We start from the raw sequence: 22,562 nt of genomic DNA on the forward strand, positions 1-22,562 counted from the left end.
GGGCCGGCGGAAGAAGTGCACATCGCGGTTTCCGTCGCGTGCCGTATATTCCTAAACGTGACGACGATATTATCGTCTTCGTCGACGACTCCTCGCGACAATTCACCGATTCTCGGTACAGGTAGCCGGACGATTTTCCTCGACGTTTTCCATCTCCTCCGATTTCGGCGTGCGGGTGGTGTTATCCACGACGGTTGCGTCGAACGACGTGATGAAATTGTGAATATCCGTCGGTAACACGTGTATATAATAATGTATATCGAGGCGAAACATATATCAGTTACCAAGTTTACGCGAGTTCTCAGATCTTTTTTAAATCGTGATAGTTTTGTCGGTCGGTCGGTCGGGCGGGCGGGGTCGATTATTATAGACGGTAAAAGCCCCGAACTCTATATTACGAGCTTCACAATCGCGGGGGTGGGGGGGAGGGAACCGGTGTTGCGCAAACGATCGGATGAGATACATAAAAATAATATTTTTTCAGCTTATTACATCCGGTTGTATACCCCCGCAACGTTACATATCTGGTGTAAAAATACGCTAGTACGATGTCGTCGGCGATATGTAAACTAACACAAATTGCTCGAATCGTGACGAATATACGCGCGGACTGCCAAATGAGAAACTTTAACTTAACGGTTAATACGCTCCGTTTGAGAAATTTTTTCGGTCGAACGGCCGACGCCGAATACCCGCTCCGAACGATTTTGTCGCGGAGCCTCCGTACCCGACGTCCGTAAGATCGCGAAGACGACGTCGCGACACCGGGGCCGACTGAAAAAGCCCCTTGCGGACACCATCGCGGATCGCGAAGACTCCGAAGACTGAGAATACACCGCGAGGGACAATGGAGCAATCAATAAGGTAACGATAAAGATGGGAGGAGGAAAGGGCGTCCGAGCGACAAAGAGAGAGCGGGATAAATAGAAGGGTGAAAGGGTGTTCAGAAGACGTCGAAGGACGATAGTGGAGACGGGGACGTCGTCGCTTCATCAAATTATCGATGCGGTCGACACGGGGCGTCCGGACACTTTGCGATGGCAAAGTCGCCGGGGCTGTGAATGGACACCGTTAAGAGGGAACTTGCGACTTGCTTTTCTAATGGACATCCACCGAGAGTCGGTGGCGAGGCGTTCGCAGAAAACCGTATTGTCATCTCCGGCGGAGCGCGAGCTCCCGGTCTTCCATCCAGTCTTCGCTGACAATTAGAGCGGTATAAACGCATCGCTCTTGCCGCTACCCTCGAAATAATTCACTCTCGTATCATCGCAACGCCGCGTGGAGGGATTATTTTCGCGACGCGTGCATCGAGATGAAAGGAGATCGTTTCAACGTTGGCGAAAAAAATTCAGAACTAAAAACAAAAGGACGGGGGTAGCGTGTAAATTAAACGCGAGGGGGGCCGGGGGGGGTGGGGGGGCGGTTTCGAGTCGACGAGTCGCGGGGATTAAGGTATCGCGGTGAACTTCCTGTGACGTACATGCGTGTACTTTTTAAATACACCTGAAATAGAAGAAAAAGATAGAAAAATATACACGTATCACACGAAATACGTGTATCCAAATTCCGGGCTCGTTATATCCTCGAGTGCTCGGATGAGACGTGGGGCGAGAATTTTTTCCTTAGCGACAGTACGAGGTAATTAATTATAAGTTAACGACGTGTTTCGACTATGTTCAATAGAACTTTACGATTACCAACTGCGAGTTTGACTCCATCGTGAACAGAGATTGACTGACGCTTGCCACCGTACTGCGACAACTCGCTGTTCAACGACTCGCGGAGTTGTTCGCGTTACAATTTTTCAACGTACATTTGTTTTCCAATTTCATCTCGAATTCCTTCGGCCGACTCCGCGTTTCTTTCCCCATAATTAATCTCTGAATCGCGCGTGCAGCTCGTTTATCCGTAATCGACGGGGTCCCGGTCATTAATACTTGGGAAGTTGTGGAACAAAAAAATTTATAATAATCAATACGAGACGAAGCGATAAACTCAAGGGACATGATAATTCATCTCGTTTTTTAATACTCCTCGAACGAGGAAATAAAAGTTGATTTTATAAAACGCTGCAGCATGACTAACAAGCGTGAAATCAACACAATAAAAGATCGAATAGATTTTTCTCGCCGAGCAACTTTTTTCCTTTTTTTTTCCCCCCCCCCCCCTCCTCGCCTCCCCGTTTCGTCATCGAGTAACTTTTGACCTTTGCGAATGTAATCAGACATTATATTGTGCATTTTATTTGTGCCATACCTATGTAGATCGCGCTGTGCATACCTGTACATATTTTACACGTGTGTCGCACCGCTCATGGGCGTCAAAGGAAGACGTGCGAACGTGCGCAAATTTTTCATTAAATAAGCAAAAAAGCAAAAAAAGAAAAAACACCGGAAAAAAACCCGCACACGTCTCGATAATCATTGGTGAATTATCGTCTTTTTTCCATTCAGTAGAACGGCTTATGTAGCGAAACCCAATAAGCACTAGAAGTACAAATGAAAAAGAAAAAAAAAAACTGATACTTGTCCATCACGTGATACACGCACATTTGTCTATTCCGAATGTTTGCACAAATGTTTCGGTGTATTATGATATATATAAATTATACCGACGAGGTTCTTTATCGTCACATATATTATAATTGTTTTCAATTATAACAAGTTCGGGAGAAATAATATGTTAACAATACTGCTGATATAATATTGCCTGAATAAGCTCCGCACGTTTAACTCGAAATGAAATAGAAATAAAGAATAATGGAAATATGCTCGACGAGATCAGGGAATAAACGCTCGTGTTGTCATAGGCACATCATGTAGGTACGTAAGTGCGGAGATACACGCTCGTATAATACAACAAATACCCGAGTGAAAAGAATAATCAATTTTTTGAACGCATAATATTTTCCGTCGTCATGAATTCCAACCAGATAATACACCTTGAACGATATATAAGTCGAGTATACCGTGGTACGTACATCGGCGTGCTACGCAATCTCGTACTCGAGCATTATGTATTTAACGTTTGACGAATTAACTTTTTTTTTTCTCCATTCTTTTCTCTCTCGCTCACCCTCTCTTTCTCTCTCTCCTCTCTAAACTCACCGGTGCGGAGTCGTGATATCGGTGAGCTTTCATATGAAAAAAAAAAAAAAAGTTTCCAATGGCGAACGGCGACCGTTGAGATTTTTATTAATTCCTGCCTAAGCTCAATTCCAGCCTAAAATCGTAACGAGCCTAGACGATGATTTTCAAAGACTCGCGTAACGTATAGTGGATGTACAGTATTTCGTTGATTATTGTGATAAGAGATTGAGAGGTTCTTCGCTTTTAAACAACTCCGGGGAATAATGTAAATGTGATAGAGTCGGTCGCGGTCCGCGAGGCTAGCGCTAAAAATATATGCGTAAAAACTAGATACGTCCGACGGTTTCAAAGAAATAAAAAGAAAAAAAAAACAAAAAAAAAAGAAGAGATACGCCGTACCCTCTGGAGGGAAAACAGAAGGAAGTAAAGAGTCTTTTTCGAAGATGAAAGTATAAACGAGAAACACAACGATGTTACCGTACGGCTCGCGCTCGTCCCGCGTATCTACACATCCTCGGTCTTACTTGCCCCTTTCCCCCTTCCCTCTTTCCCTCCCGCATCTCCCGGGATATGGCCGAAAAAACGCTACGCGATTCACCAGACGCGGTACGTAGAGAAACGCGAAATATCCGCCGAGTGATAAATCGCGATCGTAAAATTCGCACATTTTATTCGTTACCGTCCCGTTGCGATTATAAAAGAGTACACAGCGAGATGGAGAGAAAAAAAAAAAAAAAGAAGAGAAGTAGGAGGAGACCGAAGAGGAGGCGCCGATTACATAATCGTCGGAGGTTTTTACAGGCGTGCGCGTTCCACGTCTCGCACGACAATCCCGTACGAATGTGATCCGAGGTACACATATACCACGTGTGAATATACGATGGTTCGGGCATACCTCCGACGCGTACACCCGTATCCTCCGCACGTTTGATCCCATCATGTAAAACCGTGTAGGAAAAAATCACGCGAAGCTACGAAGAGATGGATGGGCGGATCGGTGGAGATAAGGGGAGATGACAGGTGGACCAGGTTGGACCGCGACGTAAAGATCTCGGGGGGCCCCCGAGGTCGACAGGTAGTCGGAGTTAAAGTCAGAGTCAGGGCCGAGTCGGACGGATGAGTACACACGAGGGTGACGCGGGGGGTGGTGGTGGTGCCGGTGGTGGTGGTGGTGTGAGAAGAGGAGACGAGAGAAGATAGGCGAGAGAAGGGGAGCACGGAAGGGTCCGATAAAGTGCTCGTAGCGTGGGCAGTTTCGTTGACACGTTACGCGTCACCCGATCGGCCGTCTCCCTCCCGCCTCCCTCCCTCCCCCCTCCTCCTGCCCCCCCCTCGGATCCGTTCTCGACGGCACGCGGGTCAATGAATGGTACGGGTCGGACGTTACTCGTTGCATTTCTCTCGGCCGTTTGTCCGCTCTCTTGAAAACTGGACAATCCGAGGGTCCGCGCAGCATCCGCGACGTCGGCAGCTCCGGCAGCGGAGAGGCATCGGCATCGACGGGAGGAGGGCGAGGGTGAGGAGGGGGGGAGGGAGGGGGGAGAATCGCCAGCTACAGGCAGAGGGACCGGCTGCAACGACGACGGAAGAGGCGGCGAGGGGAGCAGCCGCATTAAGGAACGATACCTTGCATGACTGCTCCGTGGCAGCGGCGGTGCACGGGCCCGGAGCCTCACCTCGCCTCTCTTCGGCTCACCTCTCATCCCCCCCCCCCCCTCCCCCCGCCCCTCATGTCTTTCCGCGCTCCTCTCCTCGCTTCTTCTTTGCTCTTCCCTCGCGCCCCTCTTCGCTCTTTCCCCCCCGGTGGTTAGTTTTCTCTGTTCTCTCCTTTCGGTCTCTTCAGTTTTGTACGCTACCTGCCTCTCCTCTGCCTCGCGGCTTAACTCGCATCGCGTCGCATGTAAGCAGCGAGGTGAGCCTCTCCTCTCCTCTCCTCTCCTCTCCTCTCCTCTCCTCTTTTCTCCGCTCCTCTCCTCTCTCTCTCCGCTCCGGAGCAGTCGGTAGAGTTTAAGGTGCTCTCACACGGGGCACGCACCTTGTACTCATTTATGTACCTTACGTGTGTTACCTCTCGGCGCGTATGCAGGTATTATAATATATATCGGAGTTGATACACGTACGGCGTTGTCTCTCGCGTGAGCAGCGCGTATTCCTCCCGCGTGCGTGTGTGCCTCCTTCGCCCGGTTCCCCGGCAACCCCCTACCCCTACCCCGACATCACCATCACCATCACCATTGCCCTCCCTGTCCCTCTTTTTTCCTCTGTTACTCACCGCCGGCAAGCCACACTCCACACTCGGGGCTCCACACTCCTCCTCTTCGTCGGCCCCTCTTGCCTGCACGGCCTACTACTCCTTCTACCTGCCGAGTTGGTCGACATGTGTGTATGTGTACCTTGGACTTCAGTGTAAGATCCGAGCTAGCGGCGAGCGCACGGCATTGTTGTATTGTTATCGTTGTCATTGTAGTTTGTTGGTACGCGAGGTATATATCCTAGAGGACAAGAGAGGAGGGCCGCCCTATCTTACGTTACCCTGTGTCCCCCGTCGTAGAGTAGGTATCAACAACCCGGACGCCTCCGCGATTATTCTCTCCTCCCACCTTCAGTTCCACCCCGAGTGGCAATAATCGCTCTCCTCGATCCTCGCCGCGAGCACCAGCGATATCGAACGATCCGCGCCCCCGTCGATCGTAACGCACCCCGTCCTCACCTGGACAACTTCGCCACCGGGAAATCGAGCGCGGAGAGCGACCGAGTTGCGATCTACTTCTCACACCGGAAACACGTGCGCGAGCGTACGTGCGACAATAATATTCGGGGATTTTACCGAAGAGACGAGACGATAATTATTCAACGGCTTATCGATAAGCTGGGATATTTACCTGGCGAAGTGGGCAGAGCCTCGTTCGACGTCGGAGCTTGAATGTGAGAAGAAGAAGCAGAAGAAGAGATTCCTTTTGGACCACGGGATGATGGCGCCGGGACCGGGGAAACTCAGCTGCTGCTGCTCGTCGACGCGCGGACAAGGGGTTCTGGATTGACGGCGAGAAAGCCGCGCGACGGCTAACGCCTAATTAAATCGATTAGACTTTGGGGTTAATTGTTCTGGAAGGCCAGCTCCGTTCACGTTTACGTAGACTCGATCACCCCCTCGAGTCGAGCCCGACTTCAAGGAAACTGATCCCGCACTGCCGCCAGTCTCTCGCTCTCGTTGTCGTGTTGTTATCGGTGCTCCGTAAACATATTCAACGGATCTTCGGTGCTTCGGTGCTAAGCTTCTCGAGCCTAACTATCCCCGGAAGAAGACCTCGGAGCCGGGAACGAGGTACGCCGTCCACCTCGGTCAGTCCGTCTTTGCCGATCGTCGTCGTCGCTCGACGACACCTCGTTTTCTTCGACTAACGAGAGAAGTTCGTTAACGTCGTCGCACCGGCGTATCGTCGCGCCGGGTCTCCTCGTCCCGGGGATTAAATTTCGGAGACCCTCGGGGAAGCGGCTGAGTCTTGAGGAGAGTCGAGTTAATTATTGTTCCTCGGCTACGTCGATCGATTCGAAGTTATGATATCGTAAGCTGTGGTATAGGTGCGCGCGGCAACTGCATCGTTTTTGTGTCTTCCGTTTGTTTACATAGTTGTGTTTGTTTTGTCGACATCGTATTTTAGCCACACGAAACACGGTTGTTACTCGTACACATATATATATATACATATAGTTCTAATATACGTAAAACTATACGCTCCGATGATTTTGCTCAATTAGTTGTTTAATTAAGGTGGAGAACGCGAATTCGTATAAAACCGGGATACGCGGAGGTGGAGTAATTAGACATTTATATTCGCGTAAATTTGTGATTATACATGTGATATAAATATATATATATAAAAAAAAGAAGAAAGAAATTCGATTAAAAAAAGAAACAAGAAATTAAAAATTATCATCTATTTATTATCGTTGTTAGAGTTGGTATAGTATTTTCATTTCGTACTTATAATAACGTATTACAGGGATGGTATATTCCAGTGTGTGAAATCAAAAGAGAAGAAGGAAGAAAAAAACAAGTGCGTGGGATTTATCGATTAATCAACACCCCTCGTACGCAGCATAAGTGAATTGACAACCAATTAAACGTGATATTATATTCATGAAAATTTACTTGTGATCAGAAGTGGGATTGTGCTCGGTAGCGTTTTACTAAATTTACATGGAAATTGTACCGCAAAGTCGGGGTAAGTCATTCGAATATCGTTCACCCTTTTTTAATTATATAATTGAAAGATCACCACGTGCTCACCTTCGAAATTAGAATCGGGTACGTGAACGCACGTTTATCTGCTCCTTAACAGAATTAGGAATTAATAATTCGACAGCGAAGGTAGAGCGCTGTGACTTATTTTCTGCGCCAATAATTATTTAAAACTGCCGAAGATTCGTCCAATTGTAGAAATTGTCATATTTCGAAATCGTTTACCCCACCTGGGAAAGCCCGACGGGGTCTCATTACCTCGGTAACAAAACGAGCGACACGCACGATTATTTAAACCAGAACCTGCAGCGGCAGAAGACCCCGTCAAGCGGTCTTTAAAGTTCGGTTCACTGGGCATATAAAGCCCATCGGTCCGCCATTTTTAAATGGTGCGGTTTAAATTCTTCGCAAAGTTAAAGGCGCTCCCCGCTCGTCATTATTTAAAGTTGAAGCGTCCGATTCTTCGGTCGAAAATTCTTATTAACGGACCTGAGATCTTCTTTAAATTGTTCGATAAATTATCTGGAGAAACTAAGCGATTTCCGTTGAAATCTCGTCATTTTCCGGGTGCGCAATAACAATTCTCTCCGCGTTTCGGGTAATGACTTCATCAACGCTGTGAGATTTCTCGCGAAGGTTCGAGCGATGGACTTTCCCTATTTTGGGTCTGAGAAGTCCGACTTGAACCAAATCACAGTCGATCTGGTAAAATTCGAACTTCCGACGTACGCCTGGTTGAAAAAAATCGAATCATCGAATCAGCCCAAGCCTCGACGGTATGACCGAAGAGGAACAATAATCGTTGGCATCTTCCACGAACGGATTGAGAGGCAGGTGTTTAATTATTTCAGTGTTTTTTTTTCATTTTCAACATTCTAACCGAATAAATAAATGTACATAAATCAGGCCTGTTTAGGAATAACTTTCAATACTCGTTGGAAAAACAGAAAGGAAGGAAAAAACCGTCACGAAAAAATAGCCGTTCTGAGATAGGATGTAACAGCGGGTATGTGAGCTGGTACAGCATTAGGCTTCCACTAATTGGACCGCTACTGCAGCTGATGCAGTAAGGTAAAGTGGGTAAAAATATGCGGCATGTTACATACGCGCGTACACAGGTATACCAGCCTAATATATATATACAATGCAGTGCGTACGTACCGCAGCGTCAGTTAACTTTCCGAGTAAATACATTTGAATTTTGATTTCTTATGGGGTAAATAAATAAACGTCAATTCAGACGTGTCTGTGTATACGTTGATACGTGTGCACAGGTGCCCACTGTCTCTACCCGCTGATTAAATCGTTTCACATAATAAAAAGTGAACTGAGAAAACAGTAACGATTATTACGAGCTCGATCGAATAAAACCGGTGAAAACTCTTTCGAGATATTTCATTTTTACCAAACGTACAACATCTTCTCTGGCGAGATTCAGGTTTGGCTGTACGGTCGTAGGGGAATATCGGCGAAATTTAATAATATAACCTGTCGCTAACGTCGAGATCTATGTATAGTCGAACACCGCGCGATATTCGATGGGAATAGGGTAGACGATATTACTGGAAAATTCGTCACTCCCCGATCCCAATGGCAGATTTTATTTATTTTCGATTTTAACGTGTAACCTATATTATCGCACGGAGGTATTCGGAGCGCTCGTTTATGGCTATTAATATGAGTAACGATTTTACGTCTAGTGTAAGCTTGTAGTACGTCGGTCAGAGAGACACGATTTTTAAAATAGGTACTCGAATTTCTTCTTTTTCTTCGTCATCATCATCTTCTTCATCTCAACCACACCGCTCTCGAAATGCCTAATAACGCATATTCGTTTGATCCCCTGGACCCGATACGTTCCGCGTCGGATTATCATCCACCACCGGAATTGTAACAACTTGAGATAAACAATAATTTTTTTTTTCATACGCTGAATAAATTCTTGACATTTTTTTACGAGATCGAATACAAGACGATCTCGACGTCTTTGTCGACAAAAATTGTCGACGGAACGGCTTCGCCCGAGATCTCGGGGAGATGAAAAATTTTCGGCGGATAGGACGATGATCGAAATGCCGGACTTTATACATACATATGTATACACACGTAACCGTGCAGCGCCATCGCCTCGTCGTCGTCGTCGTCGTCGTCGTTCTCGTTAGCGTGGATAGATCCCCTTGGAATTTGCATTCCTGAATTAATTTTCCTACGAGATATAATAATAACGGTAAATATTTCCGAACGTCTATCCGAGAAAACAAATAAAAAAGAAAAAAAGAGAAACAAAAAAAAAAAACACAAACTTTTAATTCGATAAATAAAATTCAAAAAAATTCACGTGTATACGTAACCATTATCATCGCGGGTAAATACCATCGTATGTATTGCGAAATATGTACAACGTCTTCGTACACATGCATGGGTAAATAATATGCGTCATTGGCGTGTATGTACACGTGTGTGCGAGGGAGAGATAAAAATCTTTGAGTCAAAAAAACGAGGATTAAACGGAAAAGAGAGAAAAGATGAGAAACAAAACGGAAACCGATCTCGGACCTGGAATTTTTGTTCGAACGCGCTTACACAATATACGGTGTATAATTAAATACCTGTATAATATATTATCGAATATAATTTCTATGAAAAAGGTATTGTAATACATACCAGAAACGATTCGTATATGGAATTGCCGTTTAAATATGATTCAGTTTCTTGCGTCATTTTCAAATTAAACGAACACGGACGCTGCACATATGGACGACGGAAAAGTTATGCGGTAATGGGTGTACACGCACACTCGTGTCCACGAGTATGTGATACACAGGGAATAAAATCTTTGGGGAATGTTTATTTCTACGATTGAAGATGAAGTCGAGCCTAGAGTAGAGGAAGATGAAAAAGAAGAAGAAGAAGAATATAATAAGAATGAGAAGAAGAAGTGGCGAACACGGGGACTCACGCGTTCGTACAGTCGTATACGTCGCTCATTTTATTACTCTGGTCGTGAAGAGTGAGTGCTGCACTCGCGTTGTACGGTGTATAAATCATTGTAATAAAGATGACGCGTCTATAAGACTGGTCGAGGAATAGAAAAATAAAAAAAATAAAATAAAAAAAAAGAAAGAGAAAGAGAAAGAGAAAGAGAAACAAATTAAATAAAAATGAAATAGTAATAATGATAATGAAATCTCTTTACACGGGTTACAAACTGCGTCTGTTTATCACTCGCACCGTACGGCTGTCCAACGATAGCGCGATAACCATCTCCCTCGTATAACCCTGTTAAGAGAATATCAAAATCTACGGAGAAATTACGGACGCACGCGCTTATTATACACCGTGATGTTACGTGTGTGTGCATCACGCACCGCACGCGCGTTTGATATATCGTTCCTTAAAAATCAACTCCGCGAGGAAACGGATCCGTACGGTATTTCGCACCTCGCGAACGCGTATTCGTACGTAATAAAAAGCGGAAGATATTCCCGGGAGATTGAACGGTTGAAAAATTTTTCAACGCGTTTTTCCAATTTCTACATCGTTTCGTTGGATCGTCACGTTTTTCTATTATAATCTCTCCTCCCATTCTTCCTCTTCCTCCGTATAATAGCGTAGCTATTACTCAAATGCACGTGGTTACGCGGCGCCTCCTATCGCACATGCACGTTCCGTAGTGAGTATTATAAACTCTGTAAATAATTACGGGTTGTACCAGTCGCCGATATTTTTCATTCAAAGGTCAGCCTTATCCCCCCCGACTTATTCTCGTACCTGCCTTTTAACGTCAAAACTTCGTTCCCCCGATATTCCACCGTCATTCGCGCCCATATCCCCCCCGTGTGTACGTAGCCGTACCGAACCGCTGCACTCGCTGCTCCTCGATGCTTACTCAACTGAAAATATAAATCTACTAGGAGTATGTACGGAAAAAAAAAAAAAAAGAAAAGGTTTTTTAATGGCTATATTTAGACAGACGGTTATCTCGTGTGCGGTGTGTACGTGTACAATGCAGCGAGAAATATCTAATTTACAATTTAATGCGAAGGAAGGAATTAATTGAGAAATGAATTCGCGGCTTTCGTTATCCCCGACTGGAGGAGGAGGGGGAGGAGGAGGAGGAGGAGGAAGTATCGTCGATCAAAGAATCGGAGAAATTCACGCGTCTTTTCTCGGCAATGAGAACGAAAAGAAATCAAATGAATAAATACACGCGTATCGGTGTATAATTTAATAAGGATTATCGCTGATTAGAAATTGATTCCGGGTATATTAACCGACGAATGACAAGATTCGAATTGCTCGGTGCAGCTGGGGAAAGTCTACTTTCATTTCCATCTCAAACTCGCTCTAAAAAAAATTACCACTATCCGGAGTTTTTCGTCCCTCTGTACCCGCAGAACGGATTTTCCTACCGGAGTACCGTATCGAGCGGATCGGAAAATTCGATTTTCCGAACGACGACGCTCTTTTCCTTCCTCTTCCGCCTTTTTTTTTTTATTGTTTCCATCTCGCGCGGTCGCGAGTCGATCCGTCGTGAGACGCGCGCGAATCACCTATCATTGAATGACTGCCGAGTATTTTTCACCTTTAACGTGCGGATGAGTTTCTCGACTTGTGAGTTACGACATTGTTCCCATAAATCAGGTGGTACTACCGCGGCTCTCTTTCCACGGTGTTTCGCGAACGATGCGTTTCTCTCTACTCGCTCCTCGTTTCTTCTTCCTCTCTCTCTCTCTCTCTCCTTCATATTTCAACTCTCATCTTTTTTTTTTTTTTGCGAGCTCGTAGTTCCCTGCAACCTCATCGTAATCGGTTAGCCTGCCGCACCACGGAGAGATTATCGTTACTCGCTAACAGGTGTTTTCCCTCTCGTCTGCGAGGGAAAATAAAAGAAGAAGAAGACAAAGATGGAAAAAAAAAAGAAAAGAAAATATTAAGAAAAACGAGAAAAAATGAAAAAATCGTCTCCCTTTTTCCTACGTACAGCCGGGCTGCAGTCGGGATTTTCTTACCGTCTAAATAGGAGTTTATGGGCAGGGAGAAAAAAAGCGGGAGGGGCACCCAACTAACGCGACTAATGCCGTTAAATGTAATTGATTGATCACGGTTTAATGGCTGTCGATGCGACCGCGTCGAAACGTGTCCGATCCTTTCTTTTTTTTTTTTCTCCCATACCTTTAATTCACCGGCGTAGGTTGTGCAGTGTAATGTACACATCGGTTGTTTTAATATCCTTCGATCCGCTCGGCTAGATTTCAGAGCCATTTATCGATGAGCCTAATACAAAATACGTGTACAGATATAAAATGTAACTACATAGGTATGTACAGTACGTATAAGCGAGCGGCACGCACGATTTTCTACACGTACACGTACACGTATATGTATGTATATGTATACAATCTTAACTATATAAGGAGGGAAAAAATAAAATGAAATGAGGGAAAATAAGACGAAATAAAATAAAGTAAGAATAGCGGTAGAATGCGGGATCGCGGCGTTGCAGTGTGAGAAGGAAAAAGGCGAAGAATGAGAAGAGGGAAGGAGCGAGAGGGAAGAAAGCTCGCGGTCGGCGTAAGCGCGAACAGAGGTTCCTCGATCATCCTCGTTCTCGATTCCCTCCGGAGCTGCCGCGGCGACCGGACCTCCCCAAAATCAGTGGGTACGGTTCGATGAGGAACTGGCGTAGATGGGAACAAAAGTAGGGAAATGAAGATGGGAAGTTGGGAATATAAGGAACGGTGAAGGGAACGGGAGAAGAAGGAGCATACAGGTTGAGTCTAATTAGTCAGGTATATATCTGGAATCTCAGGAGGCGAGTTTTGTAGGCCTCCTTAGTTTTATGTACGCAGGCGGATTTCACTGGGATTAGCATACAAATCGATTTAAAGAGGAGATAAATGGCCACTCAAAGCCTTCTCACGTGAAGCCGACTTCGACTCTTGAGCATTATCTTGTCCACCGGTGAGATTAACGCTTTAATGCTTTATATTTTACCGCACGTTACGTTGTGTCCATACCTCGTTTCAAATATATTTATATTCGTGTACTCCGAGCGACCGTAAGCTGGAATATCGAGAGAAACGCTACCGATCACACCGACTTCTGTGCGGCATCTTCGCCTTCACCTTCGCGATTTAACGCGGTAGCTGAAATTCAAAATCGACTCGTTCGCGTCGCGTCGACCGCGTGCAACCGCAATCTTCGATGCCCCCGCAGTTTCGAATTACGAATCGCCGCTCCGACTCCGAATCGTCACTTTCCATATTTCCGCAGTTTTCTCCCGGAGCTGCACATTCCTCCCCGACGAACCGTCGAGCGCTATAATTCCTGCATAATTCCGCTACTCCTCATATTTCGCACGTGGACCGATTCCGCTCTCTCCGCGATGAGATGGACGTCGGTCGGTCTCGATTTCGGGCATGGCCCGTAGGTCCGGTATACCGGCATCGGCGGCGACGGGATGCGAGGATCGCGGGCACCGGGCGAAGTGTGCAAACCAGGCAGCCGGAAAGACTCGGCAACTGGGCCACTCTTGAAACGGATGAACAGGTGAGCGAACGTAAATCAGGGTGGACCGCGCGCGGCGGAAGGGAGACGGAGGGGCGACGTGCGACGCGGGGGACGAGAGAGAGAGAGGAAGCCGCAGGGAAGGGGCTCGGGCGGAGGTGGGGGCACTTGACGCTGGACCAAAACCAGCTGCTGTCAACTATACCGTACAAGAGATGAGCGCGTGCGCCAAACTCCCCGGTGATATCCGTTCCCGCTTTTACATATTATTCATGTATAATAATGTCTAACGTTAATTTAGAACTCCTCGCCTACCAGAAGATACACCTTTTAGACCTATACACCGAAAATTTGTGCATCTAACGATCGCCGAAACGCGCGATGGTTCTTCTTCTCTCTCTATTTTCCTTTTTTTTCTTCTTCTATTCCACTTATTTTTTCATCGTCAGATGTGGATAATTCGACACACGTGGGCTTGAACTTGACCGCGGGGTCGTCTATCTCGTCGACGTATCGAGTGGATAAAAATATTGATACGAGTTTTGGCGACAATAAATCCCCCGTGGATATCGACCGTAAATTTTCATCCATCTGGGGTCTACGCACTCCTGACAATCGGAGAGAAGATCATCGGTTTAACGGCAGATATAATTTATCGTCATAATTACCCAACTAGAAGAATTAAATATCCTCCGCACGTACATATAGGCACGCCATGTTTTCACGCATACCTCGCACACGTAGATATAACGTATGGAATAGAATCAACGACGTTCCACTATCCGAATATTGTTCAAATATTATGGCGTACGGTACACGCCTACGCGATCTTATAATATCGGGTATAAACTATTTGTGATTTAATTTTTAACGAGCTAAAATGCCTGGGAGCGGTACGCTATTTAAATTTGTTCCACGATAGTTAGAGAACGTCTAGACTCGTACGACAAAGATTACCGGCGCGGATATAACGTTGAAATATCCGCGACGATCGTTACGAATTTGGAAGAATTTTTCGGCGACGGTACGCACGGTCGTTCAAATGATATGTACACATGCGGAGAAACGTCGTGTAATGAATACGAGCGAAGAAATATAATTTCTGTCACCACGTGGGCGCGCTGCGAGCCGTTTTCTTAATTTTTTTTTTTTTCTTTCTGTTTTTCATACGCTGTCAAAAACCATTATACAAAGATTTTTCATTCCATCTTCCTCGCTCTACACCTTTGGCGGGTGGATGAAAAACATTTGAAAACATTTGAAACGCATAGTTTCCCATGCCCCGAGAAACACTGTGTATACATACATATGCGCGCGTTATACATACGCTCGAAAATCACCTCACGGGCATTGCACGAATCGTACGGAGCTTCGGGCCCGGCATCTTATCGATGCATATATATATACCACACGTTACACACATACCCGCTAAAGCGGCTCGTAAATAACTCGAACGGATTTCTAAATTCCTATAGCGCTTAGAAAGAAACGGGTTAAACGCGCGTGTATCCGAGAAGGCCGAGAAGGAGCTCGAAGTTTCGTAATAAATTTCATCTTATTATTCTCGCGCGTTATAGAAAAGATAGCCGATAATCGTGATCGAAGAAAATTCGTACGCCGACGAGCGTCGTTCGCGCGTACGACGATCATGAGAGAAGGAAATAAAGCGGAGCCCGAGAGCGTCTCGGCGCCTACCTACGTCTTCCGAAGCTATTCGAACGATAAATTATTTTCACCCACGCGCCGGCCCATCATCTTCAGCGAAATGTAGATTACCGATCATAATTCCGTTTTACATTTCATTTGTCGCACGTTCTACGTACGCGCACGCTCCGCGACTCTTGTCCTCTCCACGTTAATTTTATCCCCGATATTTTACCGAATATAATTGGAAACTCTAAACGCGTTGCGTTACGTACTTCGGGGGCGGGGGGGTTGAAAGAACGGCGCTCAAAGTCGCCAGACAAACTGCAAAATTGCTATACCTACGACGTTACTGATGTTGCATACGTAGTACGTGTATATCGCGTACTTACGTACATTGGACGGGGAACGCGCACACATGCGAGTGACGTTTGTACTCCCGAGTCCCGCAAGCTGCAGCAAACGTGTAAGAACCGTTCGATCCATCTTTCACGAATAGACGCTGACTAAATTGCCTCGTCACGTTCGATATTGCAAATTGAAACGGCGCGCGCGCCTTCCACCATGTCTCTAGGTATACGTATACGTATCGGATATATTGCAATTTCAAACTTTACTTCACCTACTCGAAGAATTCACGTAAGATCCGCAGCCTATCGCATATTTAATTTCAACTTTTTTCGTCAGTCTTATTCTTCTCTTTCTTTTTTTTTTTTAGTCACGGTTTATCGTTCTCCGCCACGTAACGGCTCGGCGGAGAAAAGAGGAGAAAACGAAAAACAAAAACTGTGAAATCAAACTTGACGAAAATTGATTCTTACGATAATAAGCGTCGTCTCACGGGTTTCTACCCTTGTAATTATCCGACGCTATACTAATGATCGCATCGATTTCACGCCCTCGAGTATATAAAATAATCTAGTGTTAATTATACCGCATTGAGGGGCTCCTGACAAACGAAAATATATATATATACATTTGTACATCTGTACAATATCGGACGGGATTAGCTCGAGAGAGGAGAATAAAAGGAAGGAAAAAAGATTGAATGAAACATTACATAATTATGCAACATTGTTCATTTCATTGGTATCTCGAGGTATATGGCGTACATAGAGGGTAATTTTTCTTTCATAATACATTCGTATCGGCACGGTGTTTTATTCGCCAAGGTTTCGCGGAGGAGGAGGAGGGGGAGGAGGAGGAGGAGGGGGCGGGCGGACGGGCAAAGGAGAAATGAGACGGGATAGGGAGTAGCGTATAGCCCTTTGGGATGAATCGATAGAAGAATTTGTTAAAGAGAGGGACGGAAGCGAGTCTTCGAGCGAAGAAGCACATCGGGGAGAAAAAGGGGCTGCGGGGAGACGGGGAGCGGAGAGCCGACCCGATACCGTTACTGGACTCTGGAGGCTGTAATAAAGTAAATAAGGAGCCTTGCCCAACAACTTGACTCTCCGTGAAGCAAGACGTTTTTTTTTCTTCTCTTCTCAATCTTCCTTTTTTCCTTTCATTCTTCCCTCCTCTTTTATTCCCCGTTTCTTTTATTCTCTTCTGTTTTTGTGTGTGGGGTTTTTTTTGTTTTTTTTCGTTTATTTTTTTTTTGATCTTTCATTTTACTTATTTTTTACCTATATTCTTTCTTTTCTTTCTCTTTTCTTTTTCCTCCTTGCTTTCCGTCTCATTTCGTTGGCCCGCCAGCTTGAGTGAGAGGATTTATATTCCAGAACGAACGGCTCGATGTTGTTCGACGCTTAATTGATTCTCATTCGTTAAATTGTGGCGCGATAAAGGAACGAAAGCAAAAAGAAAATAAGTACGTATATATTCGTACAACGCGTTCGTGGTTTCTCGAGTTCACCGTTCTTGGCCAGAAAAAATCAAGTGCGGCGAATAGAAGAGAAAAAAACAAACTTTGTACAATTTTACTTATCGTCAAATATCGTCGAAAAAAAATTTCTCTACACGCGCGAGAGACGCGCGTATTACGGCAGCCTGCAGACACGTTTTTTTAACCTCGTCGCTTTTTTCCGTTTTTTTACATTTTTTTGTCTATCGCCAGATTTTAATTCATTGTTTTAATTTGCCAACGGTTTGAAAATAATCGCGAGTTACGAATGTAAAGTCTGCTCAACGATCGAAGAATGTAATATAATGTAAATGCGCTCGTCCTCGATGACCATCTCGCGTTGTAAGCTTTACACGTCCCGTACACACAAACTCTTTATGCAACGTCGAAGATTAATTACCCCTCGACGAAACTAATATCCGGAAATTAAAATGGGAATACATTAAAATGAACAATTAGGCTTCGAACCTCGGGTCAAACGGACCCACTCGCCTTTGGTTCCATTAAAAATAAAGAGAAAAAGAGAAATGAGTAACACAAAAAAAACAGGCAAGAAAAAATAAAGGAAGGAAGAAAAAGAAGAATGAGAATAACAGGAGAGAAAAAGACCCGGCGCGCTCTATACCTATATAAATGTATAACGGAGGATGCAACAAAGACAGCATCGTCGTTGATGCTGACGGTGATGCAGGTAGTGGCCTTAGCGTGGTAGTGGAGTTGGCCGTGGTAGCCGCTGTAGCAACTTTGCTGCCTTTGATCCTCCACAATTCTATAGGCCTCCGGCTCGCCGTGGCTCCTGCCGCTGATGCTGATGCAGCGTACGGTAGTAGAAGGATGATGAACTACTGCTGTGCCTATAGATGTTAACGTACATCTGTATATACCCCCTCGTATCAGGCCATATTGTAAGGTCAGATTTGGTAGGAGCCTTTCTATATGTACGTAATATCACGAGTGCAGGGCTCGCCGAAGCAAGTATCCGCTAACTAAAGGCCAACTCCCGATGCTCCCATTGATTCACTCGCTCCGCCGCAAAAACTTAAGCGAAACGGAGAAAATAACAACCGTCCCAATTATTCCCAAAGATGTAATGAAATCGACGAATTTTCACACCACTTTATAACGGACGACGAATCGTCGATTGATTAACGCGTGACTCGTTTCTTCGCCAAGTGTAAAGCGGTGAAAATTGTACAGGTGTGTCAGGTGTTGCGACGGCAGTGGGTACGTTCGTTTTTACCCTGCGGGGTAAGAGCGATGGGAAGCGAAGAAACGAAACGAAATCGTCGTCGGATCTGCGGTATGTGTGAACCTTGATTTGTGAATAAGCGGGGAAAAAAAAAAAACAAAAAAAAACAAAGAACACGTAGCTTAAAAGAGGAAAAAGACGACGAAGAGAAATGAAAAATGCGTTCGCGAGGGATCCATGTATCACGAAACTACTCGGCGTAAATCTAGATCCGACTCGGATTGATCAAAGGTGACAACTAACTCCCAATGATTCGGCTCTTGAAGGTTGAGAAAAAATTAGGGACAGATCGGAGAAGAGATAAAGTAATTTAGTGGAATCGGTTCACTGGAAACGTACACGTTAACCGCCGCTTATTTGGCCACCGGTTATGGAATCGTGTGTGCGTGTGTGTGTCCTACGTACGTCCTGTACGTGTGTGTACGGTCTCTCTCGTATCGCACATAAGTTTTATTATAATACCAGGACTTCTGATTCCGATCCACACGGCCGCAGGATTCTCCTGACTATCCGTTATTTCTTTCTCCAATTTTTTTCACGTTATACCCACACATCGAGGCCCCCCCGCCAAATTGTATCCGTTGTATCATGGGACTGTCCCGGGTTCTGTTCGCCGTCCGTGCGACCAGTCGAAATTCAAAGCATTCCTATAGGTATCCTCGTATATCTTGCGGGAATTCCTTTATACAAGATTATTCACTCACCTTAGTGGAACGCCAATGTCGACGGGTCAGAAATGTACATTTACCGGTTTTTCGAATTATACTATTCATCTAAATAAACTAGGTATATAATTCTAGTGTCAACTAGCGTCGCCTCGAATCCTCCTCGTTCTCCCCTCCTCCTCCTCCTCCTCCTCCTCCTCCTCCTCCTTCTCCTCCTCCCTCCTGTTTTTTATTTTATTTTATTTTCTATTTTTTTTCTTCTCTTCTTCATTTTCGACGAGAAAACGAGAAAAGAAAAAAATCACGACAAACCCGCAAAAGCGTGGAGGATCGGATTTAGTCCGCAGTTATGCGTGAATTAAGCTTGCACCATGGCGCTGGTGATATATGCGCATAATAGCTTCCTGTGCATACATACGATATTAGAATATCTCCAGCTCCGAAGCGGAGGACACGTCGTATCGTGAATGCTCGCGAATATATATATATATATTCATCAGCCGTAGACGAAACTCTTCTTTAAAATAAACGTCCGAGCTGACGCTTACATAGGTACACCACACGTAACCCACCAATACGGAATTTATATTCAAATTCATTAAACATTATACTGTGACGCACAATTACCAGCTTCCGTAATGAGCGTAGGGTCATTATTTACGGGATGTTGCATCACGACGCCGATGGCCGGTGATAAATTTACGCGTCATTTTACTCGAAACTTAATTCAGAAAAAAAAAAAAACCAACAACTGATTATTGAGAAACTTGATTTCCATTGAAAGTCTAGCGCGGTGCAGGCTTTGCTCCTCCGCTTCGTATCGCGACGAAGACCGCGATCCGCGGAATAAAATCGGTTTCTCTTTCGTCGTAACCTTCGAAAAAAAATCTGTCCTAACCGAAGGGAGGTAAACTAAGGGAAACGGTATGAGGCGCGTTTCTACGACTGTTTGCAATCTGCGACGATAAAAGAAACGATCATTCCACCCACGTACGTCGTATAGCCCCGTTTCACTCGGTTTGGCGCATATTCGAGAACGTTATTACGCCAATTTTTCACTCACTCTATCTCGCTGTAGTAGATTAGAAACAACGAATCTTGAGTGTGTTTCGTGAGTGGATCTCTTTGTGAAGACTGAGGCGAGGAAAGGCGAAAAAAAACAATATGGATATAACGTATTATCTGTACACGTAACACCCAGCGTGTCCTGCATTCGAAGCGTTAAAACCCATTGCAAGAAAAAATTTTACAGTTATACCTATCGCTAGAAATAATGTCTGTGTTTATGGTTGTTTAGTGTGGCTTTAATGAGCGGAACTGAAATCACGCTATCGAAGAAATGCAATTGATTCTTCAATCAACGAGCCTTCGTTACCTTTAAGTCTTATAAGCCAAGAAGAGATGAAATGAAAAGATTTAAGGTACACCCCTTCAAATTCTTTCGATTTTGAGGCAATCAATATTTTTTTTCGGTCTCAAGAATCCGGATGTGAAAGACAAACTAATCTATCCATAAAATTGAAAAAGTTATCGCTGATTTTTCACATTTTGGAGCAGAAAAATTGAGATATCTTGAAGCGAAAAATTCTTAGCTCAATTTTTCTTTCAGATTCGTGTTCCTGAGGTCAAAATACATAAGAAAAGTGCCATACGATCAATTTTAAAAAATAAAAATTTCTGCCCAAAATTTGAGATTTTTCCAAGGGGTACCCCTTACGATTTTTTCAAATTTTGGCCAAAAATTTTTATTTTTTAAAATTGATCGTATGGCACTTTTCTTATGTATTTTGACCTCGAGAACACGAATCCGTTGTCCAAATTGAGCTAAGATTTTTTCCCTTCGAGATATCCTCAAATTTATGCCAAAAAATGCGATAATTCGGCGATAACTCGGTCATTTTTTTAGATAGGTCAATTTTCCTTTCAGATTCGAATTCCTGAGATCAAATTACATTAAGATAGACTAAAAAATCAATTTTTTATTTTTGACTCGAAAAAGCTGAAAATTGGCGATAACTCTGTCAATTTTAGAGATAGATCAATTTTTCTTTCAGATTCGGATTCCAGAGGTCAAAATACATAAGAAAAGTGCGATATGATCAATTTTTTTGAATAAAAATTTTTGACCAAAAATTGAAAAAATTCAAACGGGTTTTCCTTGGAGTTTTTTCGATTTTGGGGTCAAAAATCGATATTTTTCTTCATTGGGATGTTTGCGGTACTCCAATGTATTTTGATCTTATCGTTAGGAATCCAAATCTGGCAGCCAAATTGATCTATCTGTAAAATTGATCGAGTGACCGGCAATTTGTCGCTGTGAAAAGCGAAAAAATTGTGTTATCTCGCCCGGTTGTATCCGTAACCCGATTTACTCGACGGAATCGTATTTCCAAGATCAAAATACATCGCAGGGCACAAGTGCTCGAACGATTTAAACGATATTTCATTCTGACCCCACAAAATCGCGAAATCCCGAACTGCAGGTTCCCGAGGAGCGCTTTCCGAACCGTTGACACGTATGACAGGGAAAAGGTGAATCGTTCCGCTTTGTCGGAGTTTTTTGAAACGGGGATATACGGGCAATCATCGGATCAGAGGAGGTAACAAGAATGGTTGCTTTTATCCCCTTTCTGTCGGTCGGCGATAAAAGGTAGGGGTATAATATAAGGTGTATAAGGTAAAGATCGGAGGATCGACGAAGGTCGTACTATGCGGCAACATGAATCTCGCGGTTGCAAAGGCCGCGGGCCGCGGGTACAAGGCATGTTATAAATAATATAAAACATTCGTTGAATTGAATTATTTTAAGCTGCTCGGAACAGTCGCCTTTTATGAATCTTTACAATGGAGGCCTTTGTCCGGTGGTGTATATACGTAAGTCAGCGACCAACTCGTGAATGTGCTAATAACGAAGGTAAATTTGTTCCAAGGAATCATTAATTAAAGTAGGTATTTTGTAACAAGGCGCCTCCGCCTGCACCACCGCGCTCCGCTGCACCGATGCGTAGGTACCTCTACCTACCTACCTACCTATCTACCTACCTATACATTTCCTTTCGCACCACATAGTAGAAAAAGAATAATAAGAAAACGACGAAAAAAAGGACGAGAAAAAAGGAAAATAAGAGAGACGCGGCATCGGGAGGAACGAGAAACGAAAAAAAGATAAAGAAAATCCTCTGCCGCCGCGCCACGCCGCGCGCAATACCTTCTGAATAAAGCCAGTGATCATAGAATTGCTAATGTTTCAAAGAGAATATTATTCTTTTCACAAGATGACAAGGCACCAGCCTCCGCTGTAGGTACAGGCTTATAT

The 22,562-nt window shown here is 44.6% G+C and overlaps 1 protein-coding gene across 3 annotated transcripts in view; it reads left to right on the forward strand.

Moving 5' to 3' along the window:
• The first annotated feature begins 5,142 nt into the window (after window positions 1–5,142).
• Window positions 5,143–22,562, forward strand: part of LOC105685920 (transcription factor SOX-5) — a 123,540-nt gene continuing 106,120 nt past the window's right edge. For 2 of the 3 annotated variants that reach the window (XM_048655109.1, XM_012400403.3), the window contains exon 1: window positions 5,145–7,315. The gene's annotated coding sequence lies outside the window, so the exon portion shown is untranslated. Of the gene's footprint in view, window positions 7,316–22,562 lie in introns of all 3 variants that reach the window. The other variant, XM_048655108.1, reaches the window with a different exon arrangement.

This window comes from Athalia rosae, chromosome 5, assembly GCF_917208135.1.
Source record: "Athalia rosae chromosome 5, iyAthRosa1.1, whole genome shotgun sequence".
In the NCBI taxonomy this organism is placed as follows: Eukaryota; Metazoa; Arthropoda; class Insecta; order Hymenoptera; family Athaliidae; genus Athalia; species Athalia rosae.